Consider the following 16,837-nt stretch of genomic DNA (forward strand, 5'->3'; position numbering starts at 1 on the left):
GCTTCTATTCTGTCTAAACTGTTTATCGTCCATGTTTCACTTCCATACCTGGTTACTCTCCAGACAAATTCCTTCAGAAATGCCTTCCTAGAACTGAAACTAAATTCGATGTTAAAAAAATTTCTCTTTTTCAAAAATGCTTTCCTTGGTATTGCCTGTCTACATTTTGTATCCTCTTTACTTCTGCCATCATCAATTGTTTTGCTGGTCAAATAGCAAAACACATCTTCTACTCTGAGTGTCTCATTTCCTAATCTGATTCCCTTAGCATCACCTGATTTAATTCGGCTGCAGTCCATTATCTTTGTTGTGCTTTTGTTAATGTTCATCGTATATTCTTGTTTCAAGACAGTGTCCATTCCGTTTAATTGCTCTTTCAAGTCCTTTCTTGTCTATGACAATTAAAATGTCATCCGCAAACCTCAAAGAATTCATTACTCCTCCCAGAACTGTAATTTCTACTCCAAAGTTTTCGTTGGTTTCCATTACTGCTTGCCCAGTGTACAGACTGAATAGCATCGATAATAGTCTACAATCCTGTTTCACTCCCTTCTCAACCACTGCTTCCCTTTCGTACCCTTAGATTCTTATAACTGCCGTTTGGTTTCTGTACAAGTTGTAAATAGCCTTTTGCTCCTTTTATTTTACCGCTCCCATCTTCAGAATTTCAAACAATGTATTTCAGTGAACATTTGTCGAAAGCCTCTTAAGTCTGCAAATGCTAGAATGTGTGTTTGCTTTTCCTCAAGCTATGTTCTGTGATAATTCATAAGGTGAGTACTGTGTTACGTCTTATTACATTTCTCCGTAATCCATACTGGCCTTCCCGCCGTCGCCTTCTACCTTTTTTTCCATTATTCTGTAACGAATTTGTCCTACTATTTTAGAACAATGACTTTTTAGCCTGATAATTCGGTAATTTACACACCCGTCTGCCACTGTTTTCTTTGGAACTGGAATTACTACAGTCTTCTTGAAGTCTGAAGGTATTTCGTCTGTCTCACACATCTTACACACCAGATGGAACCGTTTTGTCGTAACTGTCTCTCCCAAGACCATCAGTATTTTTGACGGAATGTCATCTACTCCCAGGGACTTGTTTGGACTTAGGTCTTTCAGAGTTCTGTCAAATTCTTCTCTCAGTATCGTATCTCCCACCTCATATCCATCTATGTCCACTTTCCTTTCTGTATTATTGCTTTCGAGTTCATCTCCCTGGTATAGATCCACTATACACGAATTGCATCTTTCGGCCTTCACTTCTGTGCTTAAGACTAGTTCTTCATCTGAACTCTTGATATACATACAGCTGCTTTTCTCTCCCGAAAGGCCTGTTTAATATTCCTGTAGGCATTATCTATCTCTCCCCTAGTGAAATACGCTTGTTGATCCTTACATTTGTCTTCTAACCATTCCTGCTTAGCCATTTTGTAATTCCTGTCAATCTCATTTTTTAAATGTTATCTCATTTTTTAAATGTTTGTAATCCATTTTCGCTGCTTCATTTGCATATTCATTATGATTATGAGGTAAGGCAGAGGATGAGTAAGTGTGAGCACTTCACTGATAGTGTTAATTTGTTGTGAACACTTTAATGATAGTGTTGAGTTCGTGATCGTGTTCTTAGATAAAAATCGACAGCACAGCAGCGTTAACAACTATAGTGCAAGTATACAAGCCGACATTACAAGCATAAAATGAAGAGATAGAAAAGTGATTGAGGATATCGATCAGGTAGTTTAGTACGTAAAGAGAGATTCTAATCGTGTAATCATGAGGGTTCGGAACGCGGCATCAGGGGAAGCAATACAAGAAAAATTTCCTGAGAACATGGATCTGCTTGTAGTAATTAGAGAGAAGAAAGGCTAATTAAGTTCGGCAATGTACTTCAGCTCGTAATAGCCAATATCGTTTTCAAATTTTAACAAGATGAAGAAGTTCACTTGGAAAACGCCTGGAGATAAGGAATTATTCCAACCGGATTATATCATGTCAGAGATCCCGAAACCTGGTATTGAACTTTAAGACGTACCTAGAAGGACACACAGTATCGGATCGCAGTTTAGTAATGAAGAAAGGTGGGGTGACGTTCAAAAGCGTCTATGTGTATGCAGAGAATTGGGATACTAAATTACTGAGGAAGGATGCAATATGTTTAAAATACTTGAGGTTACAGGTACTGTGACAATGAATACAACAGGAGACAATTGAACTGGAGAGGAATGGAAATCTCCAAAAAGTCGCTCCAAAAGTTGGATTTACAACTACAGGTACAACAAAGGTCCCTGCGAAGGAGCCTTCGGTAACGGGAGATATATTTCAATTGGTCGACGCAAGAAAGTATTCAGTGTATTCAGAAATACAGAATTATGGCCTACTTAAGAACGAAATACGAGGGTTATCCATAAAGTAAATTCCGATCAGTCGCGAAATGGAAACCACTGGGAAAATCCGTAAAGCTATGCAACAGATGTGTTTGGCAGTATCTGTAGTATGCTCGTCTTTCGTGTCACGTCAGTCTTTTCAGTTTTGAGTGAACAGTGAACACTTAAAGATGCGTAGGGAATAGCGTCTGCCGCCAAGTATGAGGGCCTGGTTAGAGATTTCGCCTGTACCATGCAGCCCACATAACACAACCGTTGAGCAGTTCCTCCTTCATGCCAATTCTCGGCCGCACACTGCAGGGGCAATGAAGACGATCCTGCAGCGTTTCTGATGAGAAGTGTTCGATCATACACAATACAGTCCGTAATTCACTCCCCCTGAGTCTCGTCTCTGCTGACAAGAACCGCTGGCTATAAAGACAAAATTTTTCCTCAGTCAACGAGTTACAGACCAGTGCAGATAAAGCACAGGCGGCTGCTTTCTTCGACGACGATACTGAAAAGTTGATACAACACTACGACTCGAAGTTGGAGCGGCGACTATGTACAGAAGTAGGTGGAAGCTGTACCTAACAGGTAAAATGGCAGAAACCAAATATAAAAAGGTCGTGGGAAGGATTGATTCAGTATATAATAAAGTCCAAACAAACTTCTATGATATTTAAATGAATGATTTTAACATTAAGACTGCAATGGGAATTCTTTTGTTAAGCGCAGAGCAGTGAGCGGCTAGGTGGAAAGAGTACACTGCACACCTCTACGAGAGAATGACTAGTCTCATTATGTGAACAACGAAGAAAAGGGAGTTGATGTGAGAGACATTAGTGATTCAGTATTAGACTCAGCGTTGAACATCAATGGAATACTTGTGATCAAATAATGCAGAATGAATGGATAACTTTCTATTGGAATTTCTGAAATCATTAGTGAAAGTGACAATGTAACGGTTATTCAAGTTAGCGTTAGTATAGTGACGTACCATCAGACTACCGGAATATTTTTCGAAAAATCGGCAATGTAGCAAGGAAAAGTAAGTGCAAGAAATATTGCGTAATCAGTTTAACTGCTCATGAATCGAAGTTTTTGACACAGAATGAAAAAGGAAACTGAGGATGTCTTAAATGGTAATCAGTCTCGCTTTAGATAAGGTTAGGGCATCAGACAGGCGGTCCAGACGTCACGATTCAGAACGGAAGCAAGACTTTAGAAAAGTCAGGAAAGCTTCATAAGATATGCAGACCTGGACAAAGCGTTCGGAAAGGTAAAGCGGTGCAAGATGATCACACTTCTGAGGAAAACAAGAGTATGCAGTATATACAAGAATCAAGGGAACAAAATAAGAACAGAAAATCGAGAAGAATTTCTAAGGTGAAAAAGGGTGTAAGACACATGTAGACTTAGGTCTCTACTGTTCAGTCTAAGTATACATCGAAGGAGCAATAACGGAAATAAAAGAAAGTTCAAGAATGATATTAAAAATCAGGATGAGTGATATCAATGATAAGATTTTGAAGGACTTTGCTAATATCAGCGGAAGCGAGAAAGAATTACAGGTTGTGGTGAATGGGATCTCGAAATGTTGTTGTTGTTGACTTCAGTCCTGAGACTAGTTTGATGCAGCTCTCCATGCTACTCTATCCTGTGCAAGCTTCTTCATCTCCCACTACTTACTGCAACACATATCCTTCTGGATCTGCTTAGTGTATTCATCTCTTGGTCTCCCTCTACGATTTTTACCCTCCACGCTGCCCTCCGATGCTAAATTTGTGATCCCTTGATGCCTCAGAACATGTCCTACCAACCGGTCCCTTCTTCTTGTCAAGTTGTGCCAGAAACTCCTCTTCTCCCCAATTCTATTCAATACCTCCACATCAGTTATGTGATCTACCCATCTAATCTTCAACATTCTTCTGTAGCACCACATTTCGAAAGCTTCTATTCTCTTCTTGTCCAAACTATTTATCGTCCATGTTTCACTTCCATACATGGCTACACTCCATACAAATACTTTCACAAACGACTTCCTGACACTTAAATCTATACTCGATGTTAACAAATTTCTCTTCTTCAGAAACGCTTTCCTTGCCATTGCCAGTCTACATTTTATATCCTCTCTACTTTAACCATCATCAGTTATTTTGCTCCCCGAATAGCAAAACTCCTTTACTCCTTTAAGTGTCACATTTCGTAATCCAATTCCCTCAGCATCACCCGACTTGGTTCGACTACATTCCATTATTCGCGTTTTACTTTTGTTGATGTTCATCTTATATCCTCCTTTCAAGACACTGTTCACTCCGTTCAACTGCTCTTCCAAGTCCTTTGCTGTCTCTGACAGAATTACAATGTCGTCGGCGAACCTCTCGAAATAGACAATGTTAAGTTTTTCCGCCTTGACCGCAAAATAAAGCATTTCGAATGAAGCAAGGAAAGTATTAAAATCATTTTATCACAGGCCAAGAGGGTATTCCTGGCCAAAATAAGGGTAGTTGGTTCATACATCGGCGTTAATTAGAGGAAAACATTTTGAGAACAGTTTCGAGCACTGAATTGTGTGCTAGTGAATCATGGAATGCGGGAAAAAACCAGAAAAGAAGAGACTCGAAGAATTTCAGACTAGTACAGCAGAAGAATGTTGAAAGTTAAGCTTAATGATAAGGTGCAAGGAGGTTCTCCGTAGAATCTACGAGGGAAAGAACACAAGGAAAAGCCGGCCGGTGTGGCCGAGATGTTCTAGGCGCTTCAGTCCGAAACTGCGTGACCGCTACGGTCGCAGGTTCGGAACTTGCCTCGGGCATGGATGTGTTTAATGTCCTTAGGTTAGTTGGGCTTAAGGAGTTCTAAGTTCTAGGGGACTGATGACCTCAGATGTTAAGTCCCATAGTGCTCAGAGACATTTGAACCCATGGAAAATAAAATACTGATAAGAAGAAGATACAGGATGGTAGTACATGTGTTACGGCATCAAAGAATAACTAGCACCGTACTAGACAGAGCCACAGAGGGTAAGATCTGTAGGAAGAGACAAACGTCCAACAAATAATTGATGGCGTAGGGTGCAAGTCCCACGCTGAGATGATGGACTGCATCGAACCACTCAGAAGACTGATGACAACGAAAAAACAACATAAAAAATACAGACGCATTGCAAACAAACGAATAATAACCGTAATGATATAATTCAGAATGATTACGAGCGGTGCGTAAATGTATGTATTACGCAACAATGTAATAAATAAATGATCGTCGTGTAGTGAATATAGCACGTCCGTAAAGTCATGGTAAAGAGTTAATCAGTCACAGAAAAGCAATGAAACAAAACAGAAAATTGAAACAAGATGAAAATGAAAGAGAAGCTCTCCGAGTGTGAATACCTGTTCATAACAGTTCGACGTGGCTTCCATATGGTGGCCTGCACACATCTAAACGATATTCTAGTTCTTCCCACACACGTCTAACGACATCTCGTGTAACAGAGAGAGTAGCATTTTAGATTCTCTGTTTCATATGGTCATTGCCCCTCATATGTTTACTGTGCACAAGATGCTTCACAAAACCTCAGAAGTAGAGGTGTAATGGCATTAGGTCCGAGCATATCGGTGTCGATGACTGAAACCTTTCTTATCTACCTCAGGGAAAATTTTTATCCAGAAATTTGCGAATATTATTGGCAGAATGTGAAGGAGCACTGTCTTGTTGAAAGATGACACTTTCTGCGAGTTGTGGCATTGCATGCAGTTGCCTCATGTTAAGATAGCTGTTTGGCTTCACAGCCTGCTCCGCTCCCTAATGGTATTGTGTAGTCACAGGGATTTTCAGAAGCTCTGACGTTTTAGCGGTGAATATGAGCACAGACATTGAATACGGCCTTATCACTGAGCACAGTCTTCACCATAAGTCGTTCACATTAGTCGATCTCATTAAATCTATCGGTAGGCATCCGACAGGACGAGCTACATAATATGTTCCAGAACACCAAATACAAGAAAGAGATTTTTCCGGGGATCATACCCCGGGTTCTGTATGTAATAGGGAAGTGGGCTTCTTATGACAGTATTGTTGTCGTTTGTGTTTTCAAGCAATCGTTCACGGGAGTGTAATCGCACTACGTGATCATTGTGTTTCTGTTCCTAGGCGAACTGCAGCAAGTGTAGGTGGTAATTAACCCTCGTGCCGCTATTCATCGCGCTCTTGAGCTATGCAACTGTGAAGACGATGCACGAATACAGGCTGAACGGCGTGGGCTTCTTAAGACAGCAGCCGGAACAGCTCCGATACTGTCTGTCGTACGAACGGTGCGCACATGGTCCGGAAGTTTCTTTTCCACTGCTGAATCCGTATCGTCAAAATTACATTTCCATGAGTTGACTGTACGTGCTGATGGAACGTGATCGTCGCGTCTTAAATTGACGAATATCTTTATGTTCAGCCTCCACACCATCACTGTTTCTGTAAAATTTTTTCGTAGCAACAGCATGTTGTGCACTATTCCAAGTATCCGTTTTAACTAAATGTCAAGACTAAGTGAGCTGCTTTTCTTTTCGGCGTTAACAATCGGCCGCAACTACCAACATAAATTTCAGAATTTCCCGAAATCAGCTAAATTTCGACTACGCGATAAGTCACACAAATCTGAGGGCTGTAAATTCAACCAAATATTTAGGGATTACAATTACAAATAACCTAAAGTGGAACGATCACATAGATAATATTGTGGGTAGAGAAAACCAAAGACTGCATTCATTGGCAGAACACTTAGAAGGTGCAACATGTCTACCAAAGAGACTGCTTACACTACGCTTGTCCGCCCTATTCTGGAGTATTGCTGTGCGATGTGGGACCCACATCAGGTGGGACTGACGGATGACATCGAAAAAGTACAAAGAAGGGCAGCTCATTTTCTATTATCGCGAAATAGAGGAGACAGCGTCACAGACATAATACATGAATTGGAGTGGCAATCATTAAAACAAAGGCGTTTTTCGTTGCGACTGGATCTTCTCATGAAATTTCAATCACCAGTTTTCTCGTCCGATTGCGAAAACATTCTGTTAGTACCCACCCTACATAGGGAGAAATGATCATCGCGATAAAATGAGAGAAAGCAGGGCACGCACAGAAAAATGTAAGTGCTCGTTTTTCCCGCGTGCCTTTCGAGAGTGGAGCGGTTGAGAGACAGCATGAAGGTGGTTCATTGAACTCTCTGCCAGGCACTTTAATGTGAATAGCAGAGTAATCAAGTAGATGTAGATTCACAAAAGTACCCTGTACTTCCCCTGACGCCAACAGGTGGCATTCAATCTCATACTGCTCATTCGTTATGTTTTCGCTCATCATTCTATGGCTATAAACTTCAAACAGCACACATGAACTTCACTAAAAACTCTCCGTGAGTCGAATTTTCGCAACATTCACACATCCACTAGCGCTTTATTTCCTTTTCACTAAGCCTTCAGTGTCTTTTCCGGTTACTTCGTTACAATCTTTCAGAAGTTCGTCTGCTTCACTAGACAAGGACGAAAAGTTTCTATTTACCTTGAGGATAGAGCTCTCTCCCCGGAATGCACATAGATTAATAAGAAAACATGATACACAGTGGTGATGGGAATTTATTCGTCTTTTTACCAATACTGAACGTAAGCTTTCTATGAAAAAAATTGTTAACAATATGGTGCACCATAATAAAGTTATTGTTTCCAGACTGTGGCACTTACTCATCTGAATGTTATCAATCACTCGCCAGAAACCGTTATTATTTAGCTTGTTGTGAGAGAATTTCGGTATTCGCAATGCTTAATATGAACGGCGAAAACATTTTACGATCTCCTGAACGATATCAAGTAGCAGCTACATTAGTTTTTAAAACCGTATGTTAAAACAAATTTCATAGACAAGACAAATTATACTCCTGCATCATATCAACGACTTAAATAACATTGACGGCTGAATGAGGCTATATCGAGGGAAAAAATTACTTTCCATCAACAGACTTTAATGGAAGAACATTATTGTTCTGTAGGACACCATTGCATGATTATGCCATTTGAAGAACTGTTATACGTTATTATTCCTGCGAGCAACCGAGCAATTGAGATGTAAAAGAAAAACAGCAAACTCCGATCCCTGCGGAGCGCTGTATTTGCATATAGCAAGGTTTATCTCTCTGCGGGAACGCATGCACTCTGCAGAAAAGAATACTGTCTGCCCACAACCGAGGAGACATTGCCAACATGTAACTTCAGGACCATCGGTAAACACAGCAGAAAAGTCGCTACGAATAATGTAGATTTTGTTTGTTGAGGTGAAAGAGCTGCAAATGTAGTCACACAAGGACAAGGGAAAAGAACTCAATTCCGTTAAAATGTTGTGAGTGCTCAGTGTTCCATTTCAACAGTTTTGTAAGTCAATATCGAAGCAAAAGGCCCAGGAAATTACTTCTGACAGCACGAGAGACAATATCTTTAACTGTTTGCTTACTAAACCGTTGCTAGACTTGTTGCTGATAAAGTTGTTTGCTTGCCTGCATAATTGCCTCAATTACAGATTATAGTTGCATTCAAGCTTTTGTACTACTAATCATATCAAATATACAATGACATACCCAGCGACTGAGCTATCAAACTACCTTTGTTAAAATAACTGATTTATATATTTATTCATTTATGTTGTTTAATTCAATTGGACCAATGTATCAGTGTAGCACGGAACAGTTAACAGTTATCTGGGGTAACTCGGTGCTTTGAAAGACTGTGCTGACTGCACGAAAGTGACCGTAAGAATAATATGTGATGTTCAACGGCGGTTGTCATGCAAGTGTTAGGCATTTTAACTATACCAACGTAACAGATATATTCACTAATGAAGTTCGTCATAAACAATCCACCGCAAATTGAGAAGAACAGCGACGTCCATACGTTCAACACTAGAGGAAAAGTTGACGTTTATTATCCAATGTTAAATTTGTCAGTGACTCAAAAAGGTGTACAATATACAGTAGCAAATGTTTATCATTTTCCCAACGACATAAAAGGCTGACAGGTAGAAAAAAGTTTTAAATCTAACTTTAAATCATTTCTTCTGCACAGCTGCCTGTATTCCATGGACGAACTTCTATTAAAAAACTGGTATCCTAAAAAAATTTTTTTTAAATTGTAGTTCCACAAGGAGGATTAAAAATTACGTATACGTATCCTGTAATCTGACTCATTCCACGTCATTTCGATAAAATAATCGTTCAAATGATCTAAGGAACACGTGAATAACTATCTAATGGCACTAGATCGTAAGAAACGCCATTACATAAGCAAAACTGGTTAAAAGGAAAGTCTAAGTATTAGAATATTGAGTAATGAACCTGCAGACATAAAATAACAACAATAATAATTATGTTAACAAAAAAGCAATAATAATAATAGTAATAATAAGACTTCACTACAATTTATCTGCTTTTACAAATTGTAATAATGGACAATGATAAATAAAGAAACCAACTTTCGCCGACCAGTAGCTATACATGTGGAATCATTTCGGAAAATCGGTATGTTTCAGTGCGTATAAGTAACTTACCACTGAAACATTAGAATCAAACTGGAATGAATTGCTTAATATTAATAGTAGTGTATAGTACTCCATTAATTTCAATTAATCACTCCCGTTTAAGTTAGAACTCACTTATTATGTTAGCCACTAAAACAATATCATAAAGCAGAACGCAATGAGTTCAAATAATAACTTAACATGCAACAAAAAATCCCCCCCCCCCGCCCCCACACACGCACACAACGCACAAAAGAGTATTAAACTACACACGAACAAAAGACGAACACATAGCGATAGGTGGCAACTTTAAATACAGTAAGCACACTTAACCAAAACACAATGAGCAGTGAAAGAGAGGTGTTCTGTTGAAATGTGACCGAAAATCGCCGATAATCGGACGTCCCTGTAGACACAGATCAACTAAGTACAGCTCCAAGACGGCACATATGGATTAATAAAGCGACAAGTCGTAGGTAAAGCCTAACAAGTAATTTTACCTTACGAATCTTGTAGTACCAAACATTCGCTTAACACCTAACAACAAGAGAATGACAAAAAGGTTGTAATGCAGTAACATACCGACTATAATTCTATAACACAGTTATTATACGCACACAACCAACAAACATTTATTTCAGGAGACTGAAGAAAGTTCACAAATGCAATGAAGCGAAACACACATGCCACCATACAAATAGTCTTTCATTTAATTGCATTAGACGAAATACGTCTCCAAGAAAAAAAATCATTCCTCAGAATGTGAATTACGTTAACATCGAACACAAATTTGAGTGTTAGGAACTCTCTTATTAAAGTATTTGCATGCAGTGCAGCCTCACATTGATGTGCGACGTGGGTGAGAAATAGTACTCTTATGAAACAGAAACTTTTGAAATCTTATGTCAGACACGAATGCTGAGAATAAAATGAGTATTTCGTATAATCAAATACAGACTTGATTGGGGAGAAAATAGTCTTCTGACGCAACACCACTAACGACAGGATGTGAGGTCCGCAAGTTAAGCAAGACGCCGTTTTTTCAAGTACCTAAACAGGTTTCAGTACCACTGTGCCATCTTCAGTGGGTTCCATTTTATTTAATATTTACACTTTGGTGTGCATGACTTGTCAGGACGACTTGTGTGTTATTTATTGCAGGTAGCTTGTCATGTTATCGTGTAGCAAGCCCTTTTATTCTCAGCATCATGGTGAGGTGTCATGATGCACACGTAAATATAACACGTATTTTCCAAATAAGATCGTAAAAGCAGTTTGCACTTCCACAAAACACAGAGTAATTGTGTTTTGGTGAAGTCCAAAGTACTTTTACGACCTTATTTTTGAAATTACATGTTATATTTACGACACCTCACCGTGATGCTGAGAATAAAAGGGCTTGCCGCACGGAAACACAACATACCACCTGTAATATATAACACACAAGTGCTCCTGAGAAATGAAGCACACCAAGTGTAAAGATTAAATAAAACGGAAATCCACTGATGATGGCATAGTGGTGCTGAAACATGTTTGGGTACTTGAAAAAACGGTGTTTTGCATAACTGGTGGACCTTACATTCTAAAATTTTAACTGCAAACACGGGAAACACAAGGAGCTGCAAATCCAAATAATGAATACCGCTAAATGAACTTATATATTAATATAATGAATCGTGGGTGGTTACTAGACAGTTAATTTCGACAGGGAGAAAAGTGTTGTAGCTAAAATTTTGTACATCGAAAAGTGCTTGATACAGTAAGCAGCTCAAATAGGTGTAGATAGCTGTAGGTAAGCAGAAATAGACTACCCTGGAGAGCTGTAACAACTCAGACTCCTAACTCTCTACTACATCAACAACTCAGTTACGTCAGCCTACAGTATTCCTGGAAAGAGTAGGAGGAAATGTCTCAAATTAGGTTTAAAAATCTGCAGTTTGAAACTGTTGTTGTTTTAGTCTTCACTCCGAAGACAATTTTCATTCAGTTCACCATGGTGTTCTGTCGTGTGTCAATGTCTTCGTCTCTCCATAAATACTGCGTCCCGCAATCATTTTAACCTGTCCACGTACACACGACTTGGTCTCACCCTACAGATTTTTCCACTGACACCCACCTCCATTGCCACTGTAAATGTTGTTGTTGTGGTCTTCAGTCCTGAGACTGGTTTGATGCAGCTCTCCATGCTACTCTATCCTGTGCAAGCTTTTTCATCTCCCAGTACCTACTGCAACCTACATCCTTCTGAATCTGCTTAGTGTATTCATCTCTTGGTCTCCCCCTACGATTTTTACCCTCCACGCTGCCCTCCAATACTAAATTGGTGATCCCTTGATGCCTCAGAACATGTCCTACCAACCGATCCCTTCTTCTGGTCAAGTTGTGCCACAAACTTCTCTTCTCCCCAATCCTATTCAATACTTCCTCATTAGTTATGTGTTCTACCCATCTAATCTTCAGCATTCTTCTGTAGCACCACATTTCGAAAGCTTCTATTCTCTTCTTGTCCAAACTATTTATCGTCCATGTTTCACTTCCATACATGGCTACACTCCATACGAATACTTTCAGAAATGACTTCCTGACACTTAAATCAATACTGGATGTTAACAAATTTCTCTTCTTCAGAAACGCTTTCCTTGCCATTGCCAGCCTACATTTTATATCCTCTCTACTTCGACCATCATCAGTTATTTTGCTCCCCAAATAGCAAAACTCCTTTACTACTTTAAGTGCCTCATTTCCTAATCTAATTCCCTCAGCATCACCCGACTTAATTAGACTACATTCCATTATCCTTGTTTTGCTTTTGTTGATGTTCATCTTATATCCTCTTTTCAAGACACTGTCCATTCCATTCAACTGCTCTTCCAAGTCCTTTGCTGTCTCTGACAGAATTACAATGTCATCGGCGAACCTCAAAGTTTTTATTTCTTCTCCATGAATTTTAATACCTACTCCGAATTTTTCTTTTGTTTCCTTTACTGCTTGCTCAATATACAGATTGAATAACATCGGGGAGAGGCTACAACCCTGTCTCACTCCCTTCCCAACTACTGCTTCCCTTTCGTGCCCTTCGACTCTTACAACTGCCATCTGGTTTCTGTACAAATTGTAAATAGCCCTTCGCTCCCTGTATTTTACCCCTGCCACCTTTAGAATTTGAAAGAGAGTATTCCAGTCAACATTGTCAAAAGCTTTCTCTAAGTCTACAAAAGCTAGAAACGTAGGTTTGCCTTTCCTTAATCTTTCTTCTAAGATAAGTCGTAAGGTCAGTATTGCTTCACGTGTTCCAGTGTTTCTACGGAATCCAAACTGATCTTCCCCGAGGTTGGCTTCTACTAGTTTTTCCATTCGTCTGTAAAGAATTCGTGTTAGTATTTTGCAGCTGTGACTTATTAAGCTGATAGTTCGGTAATTTTCACATCTGTCAACACCTGCTTTCTTTGGGATTGGAGTTATTATATTCTTCTTGAAGTCTGAGGGTATTTCGCCTGTTTCATACATCTTGCTCACCAGATGGTAGAGTTTTGTCAGGACTGGCTCTCCCACGGCCGTCAGTAGTTCCAATGGAATATTGTCTACTCCGGGGGCCTTGTTTCGACTCAGGTCTTTCAGTGCTCTGTCAAACTCTTCACGCAGTATCATATCTCCCATTTCATCTTCATCTACATCCTCTTCCATTTCCATAATATTGTCCTCAAGTACATTGCCCTTGTATAGACCCTCTATATAATCCTTCCACCTTTCTGCTTTCCCTTCTTTGCTTAGAACTGGGTTGCCATCTGAGCTCTTGATATTCATACAAGTCGTTCTCTTATCTCCAAAGGTCTCTTTAATTTTCCTGTAGGCGGTATCTATCTTACCTCTAGTGAGATAGGCCTCTACATCCTTACATTTGTCCTCTAGCCATCCCTGCTTAGCCATTTTGCACTTCCTGTCGATCTCATTTTTGAGACGTTTGTATTCCTTTTTGCCTGTTTCACTTACTGCATTTTTATATTTTCTCCTTTCATCAATTAAATTCAATATTTCTTCTGTTACCCAAGGATTTCTACTAGCCCTCGTCTTTTTACCTACTTGATCCTCTGCTGCCTTCACTACTTCATCCCTCAAAGCTACCCATTCTTCTTCTACTGTATTTCTTTCCCCCATTCCTGTCAATTGCTCCCTTATGCTCTCCCTGAATCTCTGTACAACCTCTGGTTCTTTAGTTTGTCCTGGTCCCATCTCCTTAAATTCCCACCTTTTTGCAGTTTCTTCAGTTTTAATCTACAGGGCATAACCAGTAGATTGTGGTCAGAGTCCACATCTGCCCCTGGAAATGTCTTACAATTTAAAACCTGGTTCCTAAATCTCTGTCTTACCATTATATAATCTATCTGATACCTTTTAGTATCTCCAGGGTTCTTCCATGTATACAACCTTCTTTCATGATTCTTAAACCAAGTGTTAGTTATGATTATGTTGTGCTCTGTGCAAAATTCTACCAGGCGGCTTCCTCTTTCATTTCTGTCCCCCAATCCATATTCACCTACTATGTTTCCTTCTCTACCTCTTCCTACACTTGAATTCCAGTCACCCATGACTATTAAATTTTCGTCTCCCTTCACAATCTGAATAATTTCTTTTATTTCATGATACATTTCTTCAATTTCTTCGTCATCTGCAGAGCTAGTTGGCATATAAACTTGTACTACTGTAGTAGGTGTGGGCTTCGTATCTATCTTGGCCACAATAATGCGTTCACTATACTGTTTGTAGTAGCTTACCCGCATTCCTATTTTCCTATTCATTATTAAACCTACTCCTGCATTACCCCTATTTGATTTTGTATTTATAACCCTGTAGTCACCTGACCAGAAGTCTTGTTCCTCCTGCCACCGAACTTCACTAATTCCCACTACATCTAACTTCAACCTATCCATTTCCCTTTTTAAATTTTCTAACCTACCTGCCCGATTAAGGGATCTGACATTCCACGCTCCGATCCGTAGAACGCCAGTTTTCTTTCTCCTGATAACGACATCCTCTTGAGTAGTCCCCGCCCGGAGATCCGAATGGGGAACTATTTTACCTCCGGAATATTTTACCCAAGAGGACGCCATCATCATTTAATCATACAGTAAAGCTGCATGCCCTCAGGAAAAATTACGGCTGTAGTTTCCCCTTGCTTTCAGCCGTTCGCAGTACCAGCACAGCAAGGCCGTTTTGGTTATTGTTACAAGGCCAGATCAGTCAATCATCCAGACTGTTGCCCTTGCAACTACTGAAAAGGCTGCTGCCCCTCTTCAGGAACCACACGTTTGTCTGGCCTCTCAACAGATACCCCTCCGTTGTGGTTGCACCTACGGTACGGCTATCTGTATCGCTGAGGCACGCAAGCCTCCCCACCAACGGCAAGGTCCATGGTTCATGGGGGGAAGCCACTGTAAATATTCTTTGATTTCTCAGAATATGCCTCATATTTTTTAGTTACTTGGTGCTATAAAGTTATTTAATGCCAGATTGTATTCAGTTCCTATTCTGAGAGATAGCAAGCAGATAATTGTCTTTAGCTAGCAGACATCCATGTGGTGATACCTAATTGATAATGTATCTCGATGAGTGCTGAACACATTTTTCAACAGTAGCTGAGCAAGCTCTTGCAAGTCAACGATATCTGTATTGTGTCCTCTGTCGGATGCTACTGCTCTCACCATCAGACTAGTTGATCATGCGATCTACACATTCCATAAACGAACAGATGAAGAGCGAACTCCTCCTAACATTTAATAGTTAGTTAAACTGACAATCAGCATTTCAAACGCTCGAAGGCATGGCTTGAAAGGTAAAAATATCGGTTCTATCCCAAAACATCATATTCCACATCAGCATTTAGAGTGTAAAAAAATAATATCAGCGTATTCTGTGTAGTGGTTGTAGATATTAATCCAATTGTATCAAGGGTGAAATTCTGTGGGAAACTTTAATCTTTTACGTGAGTGGGATACTTTACGCCTCACAGATTGTTATACGACGTATTTGACACATATATAGGTATGAAACCAGTCACAGCACATGGGACACGTATTCCAAACAGTTCATAACCAGACAACACTCCACTAACAAATCCATAGCTAATTTTACTCCAAATGTACATAACGCAGAATACATCAAGTTATGAAATGATGGGTGATTACGCTCCACTGTCGGAAGGTTTAACCACAGTGTCCGGGAACGTCAGAGGCATTATTTAGCCTGGATGCCTTAGGCTTTGAGGGCGTCTCTCACACATGATGAGAGGAATTTATAACCGGAAAATACACCGGTAATATCGTTCGATATCTGCAATCCTTCCTTAGAATGCCTGTTATTAAATGACGTCTCAGCTGCCATTTAAATCGCGTCGGATGGACGAACACTGTGCATCTATCGCACATCCCCCTTTCGCACGGCATTTAGATTGACTCAGTATCACTCAGTACTGACTACAGGTTCTGCGCGAGTGTTGGATGTCTCGGAAGTGTTCGTTTATTGTGTGACGAAAATGAATTGACAAGAACACCAACAAAGCTTTCTCATAAACTTTGTATCAAACTTGGCCGTACTTATAATATGGCGTAGTCGTTGTGGAGAACAGTCACTTATTAAAGGCGAGAAGAAGTGGATGACGAAGCACGTCGGTGCAGACTTTTATGTTCTTCGTCCTCTAGATCGGATGACCAAGTGGAAAGAGTGAAGTGTCTTGAGGCATCAGGTTGTCAGTTAACTATGGGAATAATTACTAGCGACTAAAGCATGAACCTATTTAGAGTTGGTCATAATTTAATGCTGGGTTTGGACGCGCGAAAAATGTGCGCAAAGACAATTCAAAAAGACCTTGCCGGAGAATAAAAGGATATATGTATGTCTTTTACCTGAAAGGGAGCCGGAAT

The sequence above is a fragment of the Schistocerca piceifrons genome, chromosome 6 (assembly GCF_021461385.2).
Source record: "Schistocerca piceifrons isolate TAMUIC-IGC-003096 chromosome 6, iqSchPice1.1, whole genome shotgun sequence".
Taxonomy (NCBI): domain Eukaryota; kingdom Metazoa; phylum Arthropoda; class Insecta; order Orthoptera; family Acrididae; genus Schistocerca; species Schistocerca piceifrons.